We start from the raw sequence: 21,633 nt of genomic DNA, 5'->3' as shown, positions 1-21,633 counted from the left end.
GCTGTTGTCCCGCTGCAACTTGGACAGGGACGCGGTAGCGGTTGGGGAGCGCCTGAAGTGGCTGGCAATCCTACGTACCCTTAGCACAATGTCACTCAACCCGGGATAGGTGCGCAGGAACTTCTGCACCACGAGGTTAAGGACATGTGCCAGACAGGGCACGTGGGTCAGACTGCCAGCCTGGAGGGCGGAGAGTAGGTTGCTGCCGTTGTCACAGACAACCATACCTGCCTGGAGCCTTCGGGGTGTCAGCCACTTCTGGACCTGAGCCTGAAGTGCGGTCAGCACTTCTTTTCCAGTGTGTCTCCGGTCCCCTAAACTAACAAGCTGGAGCAAGGCCTGACAGCGCACGTGCCCCACACTTGAGTAGCTACGGGGGCGCTTGCTGGGAGGCTCAGCAGCTGCGGAGACAGTGGCTTGAGGGAGACCAGCAGTTCTCCCCTGGACACCCCAGGGCGGCACCACAAAATCTGATGCCGCCGATCCCTCCCCGACGCCTCGGAGGGAAACCCAATGGGCCGTGAAGCTGATGTACTGGCCCTGCCCATGCCTGCTGGTCCAGCCATCCATTGTGAGATGCACCCTGTCGCTGACAGCGTGATCCAGCGACAGGGTTACCATCTGCACAATGTGCTGGTGTAGGGCAGGGACACCAGTCCTGGCAAAGAAATGGCGGCTGGGGACACGCCATTGGGGTTGGGCCTGCTCCAACATCTGCCTGAAGGGGTTGCAGTCAACAATGTTGAAGGGAAGCAGATGTTGGGCAATAACCCGTGCCAGGAGCCCATTGAGGGAACGCACACGTCGGTCTCCAGGGGGGAAGGGAGTGGTGCGTTCGAAGGCGTCGGAAAGCGACGCCTGGCGCCGGACGGCAGTGCAGGACACAGAAGAGGAGGGTGCTGTGGAAGTAGAGGTCTGGCTGCCGGTACCAGTACCTCTACTAGAGGGAGCGGGGGGGGCATGACCTGCTGGGAACAGATGAAGCTGTGGCAGGGGCTGCTGTACCCTGCTCACTTGTGGTGGTGGCGCTGCTACCACCACCACGCTTCATCTGGTCATACTCCCGCCAGTGGTTGATTCTCAGGTGCTGGTTCAGAGCTGTGGTACCCACCCGAGCCAAGCACTTCCCTCTCTTCACCCTGGCACGACAGATATGGCAGATGGCTATGGTCTGGTTATCTGCTACCAGGGTGAAGTAGGCCCAGACAGGTGACTTCAGCGCCGCCCTCCTGTCAGATGGGGTTACGCTGACTTGCACCTGCTGGGACTCGGTGCGCACAGGTGGAGCTGCCTGCTGCTGCTGCTGCTGCTGCTGCTGACACCTCCTGCTGCCATCACCAGTGGAGACCCTGACGCTGGTCTCCCTGGTGACCTGGCGCACCGTTTCCCCAGGGTGCCTACCTTCCTCGTCGTCACTGCTGCTGTGAACCGACAAGGCAGGTGGCACCCATGTTGGGTCACCCTCCTCTTCGCCCCCAGATATGTCAGACCTAGGGCTGAAATGTGGTGGTCTGAGGGAACCAGCTGACATGGAGCCGCTAGCCTGGCTCCGCTGTCCCCTCACCAACGCCTGGGTCTGACTAGGTGCGGGTGTTTCCTGCCCAAAAACACCAGCACCACTTGGAAGGGATGTCTCTGGGATACTGACAGCAGGTACCCCATCCTCCCCCTCCATCATCCCTTTAAAAAGGTCCTGACCATCAGGACAGAACTGGATGTCTGCCTGATGCAGGGCCTCCCCCAAGATATCCCTCTCACTGTCGCTGTCAAACAGTAAGGGGCTGGACTCTTGGGGGCTGGGGGTGGGTCCTAAAGGCACCGGTGTACTGGTGGTGCTACTGGGAGTCGGGACTGACGACTCAGTGGCACTGCTGTGCCCCATATACTCCAACACTACTGGAGCCTGAGAAGGCAATATCGGGCGGCTGCCCGAGGGAAAAAACTTGCGGATGAGGCGGACTCCCCTTCCACCTGATCCTCTACCACTAGTAGGGGCGCGAGAGGTACCCCGTGCTGGCAGCGACCCAGCACTGGGAGTAACTCCCCTACCCCTGCTGCCACGGCCACGTATGCTGCTCATACTTGCTGATGTGGGGGGGGGTAAACTTTATTGGGGGGGGAATGTGAGAAAGGAGTGTTTGTTTTTTTAGCAAGACAGGCACGCAGACAAAGACGCAGACAAAGACGTAGACAGCTACTAAACTAGAAAAAAACTACAACACCTAAAACTTTTTATGGGTTATTTTTTTTTTTTTTAGACTGAAGGATGCAGACAAGGACGAGGACTACAAATACTAAACTAATATGCACTAAACACTAACTCTACTTACACAAACTTATATGACTAAACTAAAGCTAAATTTTTTTTTTTTTTTTTTTTTTTTACACTGACTGACAAGGACAAAGACGAGGACTACAAATACTAAACTAATATGCACTAAACAAACACTAACTACTTACACAAACTTATATGACTAAACTAAAGCTAGATTTTTTTTTTTTTTTTTTTACACTGACTGACAAGGACAAAGACGAGGACTACAAATACTAAACTAATATGCACTAAACAAACACTAACTACTTACACAAACTTATATGACTAAACTAAAGCTAATTTTTATTTTTTTTTTTACACAAAACACAGACACTAAACACACACTAAACTAAGCTACCTTAAAGAAATGTACACTTACACTAACTACACAGAAATCTATCTAACACTAAGCTACACTAACCTGGACAAAACAACACAAATCTGAGCTTTTAGAAAAGCTGTTGGGTCTTTTGCTTTGAAAAAAGCAGTTTAGAAGCAGGAAAATCAGAACTGAAAGCACTATAGGAAACACAATGCTGATGCTCTAAGCTCTAAGATCACACAGAAACACTCCACTCTCTCTAGCCACCTTGTGAATCTGCACTGAAATACTGCTGGGAGTGATCTTATATACTGGTCGTGCAGGCAGGTTCCTATTGGTTGCTATGGAGGTTGCTAACCTCTGACAACTGTGGTAGGAGAACTCTGATTGGCTCTGATGCAAAAGAAGGGTGGAGAAAGTATTCGCGAATATTCGTAATACGAATATTCGCAATTGCGAATATTCGGCAACATAAAAGGATCGCCTCAGCTTAGCTACTCGGCCCAGGGTCTCTAATCATACCAGCAATGCTTTTAGACGTCGATGGAGATCACTAGGATGTGATCTGTTTTAAAAATAAATTTGAAAAAATATGAATATTCGGAATAGCGAATTTTGGACATGAAATTCGAGTTATTCGCGAATACTCGAATATGCCATATTCGTAACGAATATTCGCAATGCGAATATTCGTGAGCAACACTACTCTTTTCCATGGTCAGGTGTCCCTGTCGGAGGGCGGAGAGGAGGTTGGTGCTATTGTCGCAAACCACCATTCTTGGCTGAAGCTGGCGTGGCATCAACCATCTCTGAGCCTGCTCCTGCAGAACTGACAGAATCTCTGCCCCAGCGTGGCTCCTGTCCCTTAAGCACACCAGCTCAAGCACCGCATGGCATCTCTTTGCCTGAGTGCTTGCGTAGCCCCTTGAACGCCTACGGAGCACCGCTGGTTCCGAGGACAAATCAGCAGAGGATGAGGCAAAGGTGGAAGAAGAGGAGGGGGTGGAGGAGAGAGGTGTGGCAGAATCACCACTAGTAGCATTTTGGAGGCGTGGTGGCAGAACAAGCTCCAACAATACTGCACCCTGTCCTGCATCCTTCCCAGCTGCCAGCAGAGTCACTCAGTGAGCGGTGAAAGATAGGTAACGTCTCTGTCCATGCCTGCTGGACCATGAGTCAGCGGTAATATGCACCTTACCGCTGACCGCCCTGTCCAGTGAGGCCAAGTCATTGCCTTCCACATGCCTGTAGAGAGCCGAAATCGCCTTCTGTGAAAAAAAGTGTTGTTTGGGAATCTGCCACTGAGGTACCGCACATTCCACAAACTCACGAAAGAGGACAGAGTCTACCAGCTGAAAAGGCAGCAGTTGGAGTGCTAGCAATTTAGCCAAGCTAGCATTCAACCGCTGGGCATGTGGATGGTTGGGAGCAAATTTCTTTTGCCGGTTTAGCAACTGGGGGTAGGGAAATTTGCCTGCTACATTTGGACGTTGGTGTAGGGGTGGGAAATCCCAGCTGATGAGGAGCAAGGAGAGGTCTGCCTTTTTCTTTGGTGTGGGTCTTTTAAGTGAGCTTGCCAACGGACTGCATGGGGAGTTTGATATATGTCTGGTCAAGCATGTGGTGCCTAGGCATGAGCCGAACATACCCGAGTTCGGTTCGCACCAGAACATTCGAACAGACCGATCGTTCGCGTGAACATTTAGAACCCCATTGAAGTCTATGGGACTCGAACGTTCGAATTCAAAAGTGCTCATTTTAAAGCCCAATATTCAAGTTATTGTTGGAAAACGTCTTTGAGAACCCGGGTTTTGTCCCTGGGAACATGTATCAATGGAAAAAGAAGTTTTAAAAACTGTAGTTTTTTCTTGAGCAGCGATTTTAATGATGCTTAAAGTAAAAAAAAAAAAAAAAATCCTTTAAATATGGTACCTGCTGGGTGTCTATAGTAGTGGCACGTGTTTAGAAATGTCCCTGCACAACATGAGATTACTCTCAGAAAAAAGTAATTTAATACTGCTTGCGGCTTTAATTTAATGTTTGGTCCCTGCAATATGGATAAAAATCATTGAAAAAAATAGCATGAGTTTCCCCGCCACCACTCCCCCCAGGTCATTACAAGACCCAGTGCCGATCCTGACCTCCTTGGGGCCCTAAGCAAAATGACATGGCACATTAAAAATGAGAATCGGGGGGGGGGGGGGGGCGCTGATGACAGTGACATGTCACATTAAAGAAAGTTGAGAAGCGGGTGAGGGGGTGTTCTGCTGTCGGAAATGACTCAGCCAGCGAGTTTAGAAGCGGGGTGAGGGGGTGAAAATGACTTCTCACCAGACGGGGCCTCTAGTAATTAGGGGGGCCCTTTGCAGCTTTGCGGGGCCCTAAGCGGCTTGCATAGTGAGCCTATAGCGAGGATCGGCCCTGACAAGACCGTTTGGCCCTATAACAGCAGTATACAGGCGGTGCAAACAAGATAAGGACTGTAGGTTTCTTAAGTAGAATCAGAACCATGTCATACTTTGCTCCTGCATATTGCACAATTTCCTAAAGAGACCCTCAACAAACTACATGACACTTGTGCCTGATGAGGCCACTGATGTTCCAGTGGTGGTGGCCTGTGAGACTGTCCATACAGGCTTAGCCCCCCAAAGTGCACGTGCTGTGTGGTAACAATATGTCGATTATTTTAGGGGTGGGGGGGGCCATTACAATGCCAGATCTTGGCTCAATAAATTATTTTTTTGGGAAAGAAAATTTTTTGAAAAAAAGGGGGGTTGCCCCCTTTGAAGAAATTCTGTGAAGAACTCCTGTTCTCTGAAGGCCTCCATTATTTCTGCAAGTCAAACTGTATAAAAAAAACTAATGTCAGTCAAGCCTTAGCTTTCTCCCCATATCAAACCCACAAACTCATCCACTGATCATAAAGTCCAAAAATCAAGTTTCGTATCGTCGTACTGCATGATCGTTTTCATGGTGTTTTCTACCGACTGCGAACGACGTTCTCACTCACGCAATATCCCTTTATACACTATTAAATAGCCCACGTGCAGTAACAGCTAATGTGTTTATGGGCAATTAAATAGCACACGTCCACTAACACTGAGTACTATGTTTAGATGTAAACTAAACACTATGCAGGCAATACAACACGTTAGAGCACTGCATCTAGCACAATCTACTGCCTAACAATAGGAATAGCTGATCTAGCTAAGCTATACAGTGTATACAACGCTAGGATGTATATATATCCTCTACACACTGTAAATTTAACTAAACTGACTAGACTTCCTGCTCTATCTATCTATCTATCTGGTAGAAAAGACACTGTGGGCCAGATGCACAGAGCAAGTACGCCGGCGTATCTACTGATACGCCGGCGTACTTTCAAATTTCCCACGTCGTATCGTTGTTTTGAATCCTCAAAACAAGATACGACGGCTTCTGGGTTAGATCCGACAGGTGTACGTCTTCGTACGCCTTCGGATCTAAGATGCAATACTTCGGCGTCCGCTGGGTGGCGTTTTCCGCGTCGGGTATGCAAATTAGCGATTTACGACGATCCACGAACGTACGCGCGGCCGTCGCATTTTCTAACGTCGTCTGTAGTCGGCTTTTTCCGGCGTATAGTTAAAGCTTCATTTAAATGAAACCCGCCCCCAACCCGCCCAATTTGAAATCCGCTGCCAGAAATACGCTACGCCGCCATAACTTACAGCGCGAAATCGATGAGGATTCGAAAATGCGCCAGGTAAGGTATGGCCTATTGGCCAAGCATGCAGGGTCATGGTGCATGCTTGTCCAATCATCAGCGCGTAACACCGCAGTGAATTATGGGCCGACGCGCGTCACTCGAATTTGGCGCGATGACCCGTTTTGTTTGAAATTTGTCGAACGTACGAACAGACGATGTTCGAGTCGAACATACGTTCGAGTCGAACACAAAGTTCATCCCTAGTGGTGCCCAAGCGGCTGGAGTTTTGGCCACGCTTCAGACATATGTTGCAAATGGCAACGGTGCGATCTGCTGCACACGTCTCAATAATGTCCCACACCAAAGAGCTTTTGGAAAAATGCCAGCAGAGTCAGCAGCGCCCTGCAAATGCGGAGCTCTGCTTTGTGATGCAGTCGGTTGGCTGCCCTTAAGCTGGCCCCTGGAGGGCATCCTGCTTCGTTGGAGATGTGCCTCCTCCTCTCTCTTATAAGGCACCCACGTAGAGTCAGTGACCTCATCATCCCCTCCCTCCTCATCACTGGAGCAAACCTGGCAGTATACTGCAGCTGGGGGAACATGACTGCCAGTTTGTTGTCCTTTTTAAGCACCCCCTCTCTCTGGGCTCACGTTACTGCCTTCCTCAAGCTGGGTACCATCATCAGAGCCTTCAAAACACTGTGCTTCCTCCTGCAGCATGTACCCAACACTGGTCGAACAGTTCGGGGGACTCCTCCGTGCATGATGGTGGGGCTAGGGAAGGAGTAAGTGATGACCCTGAGCCGATGGAATAGGCCGCTTTGGCACCTGCATTGGCAGCCACGGTACTCTGAGCCTGGGTGACAGAGGATGAGGAGGAAGAGGACGGCTTGGTTATCCACTCTACCAACTCTTCTGCATGTTGTGGCTCAACACGGCCAGCTGCCGGAAAAAAGGTCAAGCGTGCCCCACGGCCACGTGCTGAGGATGCACCGTGTCCACGACCAGCACTGTTGCCTCTAGACACAGAGCCTGCTTGTCCTCTTTTAGTGGCCTGTGAGTGTCTGCCTCTCCTTGTTGGCTTTCCAGACATACTGTATTTGATGTATTTGATTAGGTACACCAGGAATGGCCTGTAGTGAGATGTAGCTTCACAAAGCTGAGATATATATATATATATACATACTGAATATACTGCAGCTAACTGAATCAACTGCCTGCCTGTAGTATATTAGGACGAGAACAACAGGAATGGTCTGCAGTGAGATCTAGGTGAACACTGTGCACAGAATACAGTACTTTATATACTGCACCTAACTGAATTAACTGACTGCCTGTAGTATATAAGGACGAGAAAAACAGGAATTATCTGCAGTGAGATCTAATAAGATTTAACCTCTCACGTTTAAGAAAGTATAAATGGGTTGGGGGTGTACCATCATCAGGGTCCCTTACAGACCACGCAAGCAAATTTGTAGACCACTTCTAGATATCCCATGTCCAGAGTTTCCATTCCTATATTCGTGATACCTCTGATCTCCTGCGCCATTTGGAGGGGATCCAGGTCCCTCCGGACTCGTGGCTATCGATGTAGAGGCTCTATATTCGAGTATTCCGCATGAGCAGGGAGTCGTGACGGCCAGACTCTTCCTTATGGAGGAGGAACGAACACTTTGGCCCCGAAATGAGTTTATACTTAAGTTGCTCTCCTTTATCTTAACTAGAAATTACTTCTTGTTTGAAAATCAACACTTCCTACAAAGTAAAGGAGTGGCCATGGGCACCTCGTGCGCACCCTCATACGCAAATCTCTTTTTGGGCGCGTGGGAACGCAGGGTGTTCTCCAATGAAACCTATACCCCTTATCTCCAACATGTTTTATGCTGGTACAGGTTCATAGACGACATTTTTGTCATATAGACGGGTTCCAGCCAGCTACTTAAGGAATTCATCCAAACTCTAAACCAGAATACCGACAATCTTTTTTTCACATACACATTTGATGACTACCAGATCCCCTATCTGGATCTGAGAGTCATGAAAGATGTTGAGGGTACATTAGTCACTGACCTAATTCGTAAACCTACTGTGGGTAATACCCTACTGCACGCCTCGAGTGCTTATCCACACTCCCTTATACAGAGTATCCCGTATGCGCAATATTTGCGCCTACGCAGAAACTGCTCCTTGGATGAGGATTTTTACGAACAGGCACGTGCCCTAAGCGAACGCCTGCTCCTGAGGGGTTACACCCGTTCTACCCTTAGGAGGGCCTTCAACAAGGCCAAGGCTCGCAATAGACCATCCCTACTATTTACCCAGCCACGAGTGGCTGGACCCACCACGGCTAAAGTTATCACCAAGTTCTCTGCCCATCATGACCAGCTGCGGTCCATTTTGAACAAACATTGGCACTTATTGAGCGATCACCATATACTTCGAAAGCATGTCCGAGCCACCCCGGAAATTGGTTTTGCGTAGAGCCAACTCTCTTAAAACTCTATAGACCTGACAAACCAAGGTTTGTGGGATCTAGGGGCACATCTATGTGCGGCTCTTGCCCCCGGTGCCCTTGGATCCTTCCTGGACAAAGACATATTCTCCCAAATGGTGAACCCTTCTCCCCACATTTCTCTGCCGACTGCAGCACCACTGGAGTCATTTACTTAATGACATGTGAGTGCCACGCATTTTACGTGGGCAAGACTATTAGGGAATTAAGACAGAGAATAGGGGACCATCTGTACTGTTCCACGAATGGTAAACTAACGACTATTGGCTGACATATAGGCCTATATCATAGGTTCAATCCCCGTGCAGTCAAGTTCTTTGTAGTGTAGGTCCTGCCCCTTGACCCAAGAGGTGGGGACAGAGACAGGACTCTGTTGCAACGTGAATGCCTCTGGATTGAACGGCTGGGGGCTACTATACCCCCCGGCCTTAACGAGATGAACTCCTTTAGACCATTTCTGTAAGTAAGCTCTTTGTTCTCCATTTCCTGGCTTAACCACTCTGGGGGGCCTACCAGTCCCTGACCCCGAGTGGGTACATCCTTGCTCTTATCCCTGACTACCCCCACCGGGGTCTTCTGTTTTATATCATAGAACAGTTCCTCATGCTTTACTTGCTGCCTCTTAAATGTAAAATTACATCTGGTGACATTGTGTATTGTATTGCCAAAATAAACTGTAGAGATTCTTGCTGCTAGCACCCTGGCACACAGGGTACTATTTATACATATGTCTTTATTGTAACGTTTCTGTATAATGACCTATTGTTGTTTGCATGTACACACTTTATTACTACCTGACTTCTATATACCAATGCTTTATTACCTAGTCGATCATGTCTCCTGCCTTAACTGTCCGCCCCCCTTCATTTCCAATGTGTCCCTCTTATTATTTGCTTGCTTAGTACACCCCCGTTTGGGGATTCGCCCCATCTCACTCCCCCATGTCCTTTCCCCGCCCCTTTGGCTATCAATACTTGCCCAGAGTTATGGCCGAGCCCAGCTCGGCTTCAGCCCTTAATTACATACACGCAGGAGCTGGTGTGACGTCGGTGCGCGGTGACGTTGATGCCGCTTTACGCCCGCCCCCATGTATCCATCCAACCTAGTCTCATTATTGAGACCATTGCCCCCTACGATTCGTTCGCCGTGTCTACACGTCCACCCACGTGATGGCGCCGTCGGATCGGCGTGTACACCCGGCCCTGATCACATCATGGCTATTTAAACATGGATCTTTTCCATGTTTGCCGCATTCGAGCCAGGGTCCCAGGATATGTGTACCACCATGCACATAATAGTAAGTAGGCCTGCATGGGTCTTGTCATCCCTTACACTGTTTCCTTTTTTTCACTGATTGTTTGTTTCTTATTGATCATGACTTATTGATTCACTTCTTTACGTAGGTACTAGCGCTGTGATGAACAGTGGACTGGTAACTGATTTACACTTGCTTTAGTTATACCTTGGTGTCTACCATCCTAGATTTAACCACTTTTACTACCCTTGCTATCCCACCATACGGGACCGCTGGTCCTGGGACCCCTACTTTATCACCTACCAAACATGCCTTATCCATAGAATTGAGGACAAATCTCCAAGAAAATTTGGCAATTTTTAATAGAAATATCTTACAAGAAAAAGAAGTCAAATTCTGCCACGACAAAATTGCCTTCTCGGAAGAGAAAGCCTATAAATGGAACACTCAAACCAATAAGCGCTTTACAAAACGAGGCCAGCATGGTCCCAATGGCACATTTAAGTCCAGAAATCCAGCTTTTTCTTCCCAAAGTCAAACCAACCATTCGACTCAAAAAAGTCGTGGGAGGAGTAAAAGAAATCGAACTAGTCGAGGCTCGGGTGAACAGGATAGCAAAAAACACACCATTGAGGGCACCTGCGATGAGGTGCCCTCGCACCAGTATTCAAAGATCAGGAACCACCATTTACCACAAGTGAACCAGATTCAAACTTATCTGACATAAGTAGCAATGTGAGTGTCACGACGGGACCAATGACACAATCTAAACCAAATACTCAAAAATCTTTAAACCCTCCACGGGGCCCTGGCTCCCCCCTAACAACCAGAGGTGGGAAAGGCCTGGACCCCTTTGTGGTACGGATGTCATCCAACAACCAAGCATAATTAACCTTTCCTCCCATACGCTGACTGAAGCTGAGAGTCAGGTCCTCTCCCTGGGCTTAACTTTTTGCCCGGCGGAGAACTTTGATCTCTTTGGAGTCGTTACTGATCTACATCTATTCGCTAGGAAGCTTCTTCTTAGAATTATACACTCAAAAGCCCATAGCGAGGTCGATAAAATTGATTGGTCAGGTTTTAGCATGTAGGAGTTTAAGGCTCTTCGAGATTTAACTCTCCTTTATGAGGAAAACCATTGTATTGATCTAATTAAGTCAATTGGACTTGGACACATTATTTGATGATGTAGAAAAAACATCTGCTAATCCACCTAACCCTTTCAAAAAACCTTCACAAACATTTCCTCCCCTTAATACCAATGCCAATATATCTACCTTCGTCAAACAAACTATCAGAGACCTTAACAAACTATCGTTCAGTAAACATGACCCTCAGAATCTATCTGTCAGCGAGAATGAGGCACTGACTACCCTTGCGGACAATGCCACATTCACAATTAAACCCTCTGATAAGGGGGGTAACATTGTCCTTATGGACAACCCCGATTACATAACCATGTGTGAAACTATTTTGGCCAACGTAGATTGGTACAAACAAATTTCTGTCCACTCCATTTACCAATACTTTACCAACTTGTATACCCTTGTGGATAAGGCTTTTGCCAATAACATTATTTCCAAAAACATGTATGAGTACATCCGTACTAAGTACCCCAAAATAGCAACATTCTATTGTCTTCCAAAAATTCACAAACAAAAAAATCCCCCGCCTGGAAGACCCATAGTTTCTGGCAATGGTTCAATTTCTGAGAATCTCAGTCGTGTCGTAGATGGGCACCTCCAACCTTACGTCCTTGGTTTGCCCTCTTTCGTGAAAGACACTATCCATTTATTGCAGATCATAGACAGATTGACCATTTCTGACGACTCCATTCTGGTCGCCATTGATGTTGAGGCTCTGTATAGCAGCATACCCCACAACAAGGGGATAGAGGCTATACAGAAATGCTTGACCATGGGTCACCTTCATGATCATACTTTGGATGAGTTCTTGATAGACTCTCTAAGGTATATACTATATCACAATTGCTTTTCCTTTAACAACTCCCACTACCTCAAGGTACAAGGCGTAGCGATGGGGACTTGTTGTGCCCCATCCTACGCTAATTTGTACCTGGGGGAGTGGGAGAAATCCCTCCCATGTGACGAGGCACTCGTTGATGGTCTGAGCCACATCAAAATGTCCAGAAATGCAGCTTTTCCTCACTTTCCCCACATTTCACCATTTCCCTTGCCGTTCACATCTCCCTCACTCTGTGTTTGCACTGTCATGTCACTGCTATATCTCACTGGGTTCCCCAGGCTTTTCCAGTCTTTCACCCTGTCTACTTACTTTCCTGTCCCTGTATTCATACTCACGCCATTCCTTTCTTCCCTCTTTTTGTTTCCTCCCCCCCTTTCCTTCACTCATTTTTCTTTATTTCTTTTCTTTTTTTCCCCCTTTTTTTCTTTCTTTTCTTGCTGTTCCTTTCCATCCCATTTCCCATTCCCTCCCCTTTCTTTCCTTCTTTTTATCCTGGTCCCTTTCATCGTTTCACTTTTTCAGTCACATATCGCTCATTCACTCTCATCACTTTCGCTATCCCCACATCCATTCACACTTTCTCTTGTTACCACACTACGATTTTCATTTTCCCTAGCTTTACCCTGTTTCCCTTCTCCTCCTTTCCACACCTATTTTCATTTTCATTTTTTTTACTCTCTCAGCTTTATTTTGTTTCATTCACTCCCATTACTTTTCTATGGTTACATCCATTCGCCTTCTTTTTTGCCATCCGAGTATGATTTTCTATTTTTCTTATTCCCACTCTGTTTCCCCTTTTCCTTCACCCTTTGTTGTGCGCCCATTTTCTTCCTTCCCTTCCCCCCCCTTCCCCTCTTTTCAACACAACTTTCCCCATGCATCTTAATCCTATCACCTCACATCCACACACATTTTTCTACTTTTTCTTCACTGTTTCTGTTTTTTTATCAATCCACACAACCCACTCTTCAATTTCCCTTCACACCTTTTTCACCTTTTTCTTTCTTTTCTCCCACATCTCTGCCCCCCTTTTATCACCCTTCATCCCTCATCTTTCCCGGTCCACTCTCCTCATTTTTCTCTCCCCCCTCCACTATTCACCATTTCACTCTTTTCCTTCTCTTCTCACTTCAAGTCATCCCCATTTCCACACCTACATTCACCATAACCTTCATTCTATTTCCCCACCTTTCCCCACCCACTCCCCTTCTTTTCCTTCCCTTCCTCCTATTTGGGATTTATTTGTCCAACATAAACTGTTTAAATGGGGGAGACCTTTCTACCTAGTATTCTCTCTAGTTATTAACACCATTTGTATGCTCTATACCTGTGGCACCCCTATCTAATTTACCCATAGGCGTTTTTGTTATGCATGTACAAACATACAGAGCCCAAAAAACTTCCAATGTGCATTATTATATTTTAATGTGCATTATTACATTGCAGGCTCCCACCTTTTTCTTCCCCCTCCTTTTTGTCCATTCCATGTCGCTTCCTTCCACTCTCCCCGTCAGCATGACCCGGATGGGTTCCGTCATTGTTTAGTGACCCCCTGTTTGTGACACATTGGGCCATCCCACACAGTGTGGACTGTCGCTTGGGAATCCGTCAATTGGAGTGACCCCTGTGAGGACTATTGGACACCCCTATTGGTTACAGCAAAAACTTCATCGAGATTTACCTCTCTTGTCATCAACGGTAATAATTGATTTACTTAATTCTTACTACTACATGAATATACCGTTATGCTTTTTCCTCTCCATCCCCAAACCCCCCCCCTTTCCAATGAAAGGCTTTCCATATGGATGGAGTTAAGGGTGGGGTTGAAGGGTTGGTTCTTTAATATGTGAGATGTTTAATGTAATTTATTGTATATTTCCCTTCAGTCACAGCTAATCAATCCTCTGAAGAAGACCATCACGGTCGAAACGCATAAGGACACTATTTATACATGCAATATATATGATTTGAGCTGTATAAATATTTTGTTGTTTACTGTATAACCTCCATGTAATTCAATGTTCTTTTGCTGTATGGCAACTCATATTCTATTTATGATCCCACAATTCCCCCCCCCCTTTTTTGATACAATTTGATATATGTGAATAAATACTTTTTTTTATCACATTGTATCCCATTCGTTTAATTGAGCTGCCAAAAAACCCCACCTGGGAAATTTTCTCTGTTGTAGGATGACTATTTTCTACCCTGGTCAGCCGAAGCTGTGTCACCGCTGTGGAGAAAAAGGGCATTTGAGCTCCTCCTGTTCAGCCTTCATATGTTCAGTGTGTCAGGATCAGGGTCATATGGCCATGCACCCAGATGATTAGGTGCAACCTGTGACTGCGACTTGGCCACCCCTACAGCAGATGTCCTGAACCTGGCACAATATGGAGAAGGAGGTAGTCATAGGTGTCCGCAGCCTATTGCATTAGGGTGTGCACCCCAAAGCCCAAACACACACTACTCATGATGTTCATTCAGAAAGGAAAGGGTCTGTAAATTACATATTTTCTGGCCCCTTCCCCACTCCAAAAACATCCCAACAGCCGATAGGAGAGGAGGGAAGCTGACAGCACTGCGGGAGTAAAGATAGGAGCCAGGGCAGTAGAGGGAATCTGTGCTGCACAGGGTGATTAGGGTGTGGAGGCCTATGGAGGTAGTAGATGACATGTCAAGGCTGGACAGGATAGAGGGTGAGGCCCCTGGTGTACCATCCTCCTCTGCGGTGACCGACCCCCCTGGTCCTGCTCAGGATCCCTCTCCAGTTCCTGTGGCCACCCCTCCTGTGTCTGTAAGTACTCCTTCTGTATCTGTCTCTGTGTCCCCCCAGCTTACTGTAACCTCACCTCTTGTGTCAGAACCTTCTAAGTCTGTGCCCCCCCTAGTCATTTACCCCCCAGGAGTCTACTCCTCCTAAGTCTGATTTAAAGAGGTCACCACCAGGAGTGGTAGCGGGTACTAAAAAGGTCACTTCTTCTTTAACGAAGTCTCATGGAAAGACTTCAAAGAAAAAAAACAAGAGATAAGGGCATCTCTGAAGCTGACCTGCAGTACCTGGAGGAGAGAAGGAAGGTTGGGAGGCGAAAGAGGCAGGCGGTGAGGACGGAACGGGAATGGAAAGCTCCGGTGCCTGTCTCCAACCATCATAGGCCCTCTAAGTGGGATATTTCTTCATCTGGAGCTTCTTCGGAGCAAAGTTCTGATTCCGAAATGAAGTTTGAGGCGGCCTCAAGAAAGAGAGAGACTTCTGGTGATGAGCAGCAGAGGGGAGCTAAGAAGAAATCCACAAAATAACCCAAATGGTGGTTCCCCATCCGTTAAAAGTGGTGACAATAAATGTCGCCATCATTAAGTCAGTGAGAGCTCGTTCTATGGCCTTCTTTTTGTTCAGCCAATTAGATGCTGAAATTTTATTTTTGCAAGAGACTATGCTCACCTCCTTGGCAGGTATTCATATGGCCAAGAGAGAGTGGAGGTATGGTCCATCTTACTGGTCTCTAGCCTTACGGCGGTGTGGCGGTGTTGTTTAAAACCGACATGGTTACTGTCCAGCGGGTTATTGAGGTGGGGATTGGGAGATGTATGGTCTTAGACGTCCTTGTGGGAGGGCAGGACCTGCGCCTAATTAATATCTATGGGCCGCACACAAAGTGGGACAGGTTCACCTTTCATCGTGGTAATAGTCAGAGAAGGATAGATAGTTTTTTTTTAAGGAGACCTCTGCTTTCTCACCCCCAGTGGTGCAGGCAGTAGAGTTCTCTGATCACTGTATGCTATCTGTGGTCCTAAATGCTTCAGACGCCCCTCAGAGGGGAAAGGGCATCTGGAGATTGAATTTGACTCCACTCAAGGAAGAACATGTTAGACAATCCTTTGAGGAATTCTTTCAGGCACAGATGACCATCCTGGACTTTTGTAGCAGCAAGGCTAAGTGGTGGGAGCTGACCAAAAAGAGGATCGCTGGATTCTTCAGGGGCCTAGCCAATTGAAAACAGTCTGATAAATACATGACCTACCAACGTTTACGGAGCAAGCTGGATATTCTTGTCTCGAGAGGAGGAGATCCTGGGGCAATCTCCGAAGTGAAACTCCTTCTCAGGAAGTGTCAATATGACGGGCATGCCTCTTTGGTTCTGAAGAGGGACTATGGGAAGTACCACTCGTCTGACCCCTACCAGAACTGCAAACAAGGTGTAGCTGTTAAAGCGGTCGTTGGCCTTAAGGACAGTACAGATTCCATGACAAAGTCCAGGTCAGGGATTCTGGAGGTCGTGAGGTCCTTTTATGCTGACCTTCTTGGGAGGAACAAGCTTGACCGTGACAAGATGGAAAGCTTTTTGGACTCTACTCCAGGTCTAAGTGGTGGAGATGTTACAGTGATCAAAGTTGAAGAGGTGATGAGGACAATTGAACAGCTTGCCATCAAAAAGTCACCTGGACCGGATGGCTTGACGGCTGAGGTTTACAAAGCAAACCTCAGCCGTCAAGCCATCTGGTCCAGGTGACTTTTTGATGGCAAGCTCTTCAATTGTCCTCATCACCTCTTCAACTTTGAGGTTGTAAAGGTTCGTTTTTTATTTTCTTGTTTTCTTGTTTGTACGTCCCTGCCTTTCCCGGGGTCGGGGGTCCGATCGGGACCCCCTCCTGTACATAGGGCGGTCGTTTTCTATCGTAGTAGCGATCCGGGATGAGGAGGCGGCTATTCATTTCTAGCCACCCCCTTGCGATCGCTCCCAGCGAATCCGCTTCCTCCTCTGCCCGCCCTGCCTGTGTAAGTGTAAACACAGGCAGGGAGGAAGTGATGTCATCTCTCCTCTGGCGGTCTTTTTTTCTCCGGATCCAGAGGAGAGAAGACATCAGTACAGTGAGTTGCACCAAGCACCACACTGACACAGTACACATAGGCACATAACCCCCCCCGATCACCCCCTGATCACCCCCCTGTCACAGTGTCACTGATTGCAGTGATCATTTATTTTCTGATCACTGCATTTAGTGTCATTTGTGACAGAAAAAAGTGTTAGGGCAGATAGCTTTAGGTCCAGGGTAGCCCCCTACCCCCCCTAATAAAGGTTTAACCGCTTGATCACCACCCTAGTTAACCCTTTCACCCCCTATTGCCAGTGTCACTAAGCGATCGGTTTTCTGATCGCTGTATTAGTGTCACTGTTGCCGGTAGGTAGCTAGTTTTTTTTGAGGTTCGCCGCCAGGTTTCTATAGCGTTAGTATTGTACCTAATATTGCAATAATTACTACTAATTATATGTGTACTGTAACCTATAATATCTATGTATAACTATTGCATCCGTATTACTGTATATGAGCCATTCGCTTGCGAGTGTATGAATGAACAAACATGTGCTCAAGGCCTAAAGCCAGAAATTAGTTAAAGACAGACACATTTGAGTCAAACAGTTATATTTATTCTAATAGAAGTTGCCTATTGCATAATAAACAGTACTTTAACAGAGATGTCTTTCACATAAAGGATAATACTCTAACAAAAATGTCTTACACTGGTAAATAATATGGAATTATACTCAACACTCAACAGCTGTGTAACCTCATGGCCTGCTCTGGATGGTAAAGAGGAGAAGGCTTCGGCCTTGGCCACATGGCTGGGCCCCAAACTCCAAGCCAGGCTTCCATAAAGCCCAGTCCATGTGGCTTCAGCCTAGGCCTTCCCCCAGCTGAGTTCCTCACTCAACCTTGCATTGATGTTAAAAGAGACCTCTGTGTTGCCATCAATCGCTTTTACAACACCTCACTCATTCAAAGCTCCCTCCCACTTGCCTTTGGACCAATCACTCTTCATCGGGCAGCTCCCTTCTCCAGCTGGCTTGCAGAGCATTGTCTTACACTAAGCCAGGCCCCCCTGCTGTGCAGATCTTGCCTGAGGGTAAAAATCCTCTGTGTCTTTTCAGGATTGCAAGAGTCACTCGTTGTACAAGCAGCTGAATTATTCTGCAACAGTTAGGTACCCCCATAAATAAAGGTTTTAACCCCTGATTGCCCCTAGAGTTAACCCTTTCACCAGAGTTTACCGTATAAGTGTCACTGGTGACGCTGGTTAGCCAGTTAGTTATTTAGTTATTTTAGGTTCGCCGCCAGGTTTTTAGAAAGCGTCAGGTACCCCCATATATTACCTAATAAAGGTTTTAACCCCCTGATTGCCCCCTAGTTAACCCTTTCACCAGTGATCACCGTATAAGTGTTACGGTTGATGCTGGTTGGTTAGTTTGCTGTTTATAGCATCAGGGCACCCGCCGTATATAACCCAATAAAGGTTTAACCCCCTGATCGGCCGGCGGGTGATATAAATACAATTTTAGCGCCAGTCAGGGTCTGCGTCGCCCCAGGCAGCGTTAGGTTAGTGCCAGTAACGCTTACACCCACTCGCAAAGCATACACCCCCCTTAGTGGTATAGTATCTGAACGGATCGATACCTGATCTGATCAGATCTATACTAGTGTACCCAGCAGTTTAGGGTACCCAAAAACACATTGTTAGCGGAATCAGCCCAGATACTGCTAGCACCTGCGTTTTCCCCCTCTGCCCAGCCCAGCCCAGCACAACCCACCCAAGTGCAGTATCGATCGATCACTGTCACTTACAAAACACAAGACACATAACTGCAGTGTTCGCAGAGACAGGCCTGTTTCCTGCGATCGCTAACAGTTTTTTTTTAAGCGTTTTCTACGTTTGCTTTTCTACAGATCAGGTTCTTTTTTTACCTGTGAATCCTTACTATTGTACCACTAAATTTAAAGCCCAAAATGGCAAAGCGAATGTACAATAGTAAGCAGGCCTACGAGTTCATGAGCATGACAGATAGTGAAGAGGAGGAGGTCACGCATCTGTCAGAATCTGGCTCAGAATACGAACCCTGTTTACGACAGTGGCTCCATGCCAGATAGCTCTGACGACGAAGTTGTGGTCCCTGCTAAGGCCAGGTGTACCCGACCCCGTTCTGAAGTTGTTGAGCAGCAAGAACCGCAGGACCCTTGTATGGAGCAGAGAAGTACTAGCGCCGCTATTCCTTCTGGTGAACTGGCAAGCACCAGCGGCCTAGTACACCCTGGTCGTTCATCCAGCACTGCAGTAACACTTGGTGACGTGGCGAGTCACATAAGTGCAGTTCAAGCTGGCGAGGTGGCAAGCACAAGTAGTGTCCCGCTGCCACCAAGAAGAAGACAGAGACAGGCCCGTCGTGCCCATAGTGCCCTTCCTGTAGGATTTGCCTATCCTGATTGCGCGGATTTAGCCGTTATTTTTGTCCCCAATGTCCTGCCGATCCTGGTCTTTGTATTGGTGAATGTTTTGAACGCTTCCACACACAAGTGAAGTATTAGCGTAGGGTAAGACATTTCACAGGCTAGGCACACTTACACAGGGTCTCCCAAGATGCCATTGCATTTTGAGAGACCCAAACCTGGAACCGAAAAGTTGAACAGTTACAGTTACAAAAAAAAGTGTTAAAAAAAATAAAAGTAAAAAATAAAAACACAACAAAAATATAAAATAAAAAAAACAAAAATAGTTGTCCTTTTATTGTTCTCTCCCTCTCTATTGTTCTGCTCTTTTTTACTGTATTCTATTCTGCAAAGTTTTATTGTTGTTATGTTTTTTTCATGCTTGCTTTTCAGGTATGTAATTTACTTTACTGTTTTCAGGTACGCCATTCAGCTGTTGCGCGGACTTATTTATCTTGACAGCAACAGCATTTGCTCCCACGATATATAAAGCCGTGACTCCAGTGCTGTAGGAGGTGATTTCACCACCACAGTTAAAAAAAGAGCATATATGCTGAAGCATGGGGGCATTAGGGGCGGAGGAGCGATTTTGCTCCTAATGCCACGTATATACGGTCGACATTCCTACGGAGGCTTGCCCGTGGAAAAGTCTGACCGTGTGTATGCGGCATAACTTTTTATGCTGCGTACATACGGTCGAAATTCCGACGGAGGCTTGCCCGTGGAAATGTCCGACCGTGTGTACGCGGCATTACTTTTTTGCGGGAGGATGCCTCCATGCTTCGGCATATATATATTTTAGGCACAGGTTGCGTTAAATGTTTTATTTTTTACTATGTTTTTTTTTGGTATTTGCTTATGTTACTGTACTGTAATGTTACTTTGTTTTAATGTTAACCATCATTTGCTTAGCAGGTACGCCATTCAGTTGCAGTGATTTCACCACCACAGTTAAAAAAAGAGCATATATGCCGAAGCATGGGGGCATTAGGGGCGGAGGAGCGATTTTGCTCCTAATGCCGCGTACATACGGTTGACATTCCTACGGAGGCTTTCCCGTGGAAAAGTCTGACCATGTGTACACGGCATAGAAAAGTCCGACCGTGTGTACGCGGCATAGAAAAGTCCGACCGTGTGTACGCGGCATAACTTTTTTGCGGGAGGATGCCCCCATGCTTCGGCATATATAAATGGTGCATGTATGCCCATCATTAGAAGTGGGTGGATGAAGGGAGGTATTCTAATGGTGGGAATACCCACCGATCAATCTTTTTTTCGTTCAGCCAACAGGCTGCATGAAAAAAAAAGATTACAATACATGTCCAACAAGAACCATCAACGTACTGGTATGTTGCTGGACTTTGAATGGTTATACCAGAATGATGCCTGCGGGTTTAGGCATCATCTTGGTATCATTCTTTTCAGCCAGCGGTCGGCTTTCATGTAAAAGCAGTCCTAGCAGCTAATTAGCCTCTAGACTGCTTTTACATTCAGTGGGAGGGAATGTCCCCCCCCCCCCGGATATAAACAGCGCCATTGGGAAATTGGGAAAGCATTTTATCACACCGATCTTGGTGTGGTCAGATGCTTTGAGGGCAGAGGAAAGATCTAGGGTCTAATAGACCCCATTTTTTAAAAAAAAAGAGTACCTGTCACTAACTATTGCTATCATAAGGGATATTTACATTCCCTGAGATAACAATAAAAATGGTAAAAAATAAATAAAATGGAAGGAACAGTTTACAAATAAAATTTAAAAAAGCCAGAAAAAAAAAAAAAAGCATCCCTGTCCCCCCTGCTCTTGCGCAAAGGCGAAAGCAAGCGTCGGTCTGGAGTCATATGTAAACAGCAATTGCACCATGCATGTGATGTATCACCTCGAAGGGCAGATCAAGGGCAGTCATTTTAGCAGTAGACCTCCTCTGTAAATCTAATGTGGTAACCTGTAAAGGCTTTTAAAGGCTTTTAAAAATGTATGTAGTTTGTCGCCACTGCGCGTTTGTACGCAATTTTAAAGTATGTCGTGTTTGGTATCCATGTACTCGGCCTAAGATCATAATTTTTATTTCATCAATAATTTGGGCAATATATTGTGTTTTAGTGCTTTAAAATAAAAAAAGTGTATTTTTCCCCCAAAAAATGCGTTTGAAAAAACGCTGCGCAAATACTGTGTGGGAAAAAAAAGGCAACACCCGCCATTTTAATCTGTAGGGCCTTTGCTTTAAAAAAATATATAATGTTTGGGGGTTCAACTTAACTTTCTTGCAAAAAAAATGTTTTTATGTAAACAAAAATTGTC

This window comes from Rana temporaria, chromosome 5, assembly GCF_905171775.1.
Source record: "Rana temporaria chromosome 5, aRanTem1.1, whole genome shotgun sequence".
Taxonomy (NCBI): domain Eukaryota; kingdom Metazoa; phylum Chordata; class Amphibia; order Anura; family Ranidae; genus Rana; species Rana temporaria.
Note: the sequence above shows the minus strand (reverse complement) of the source record.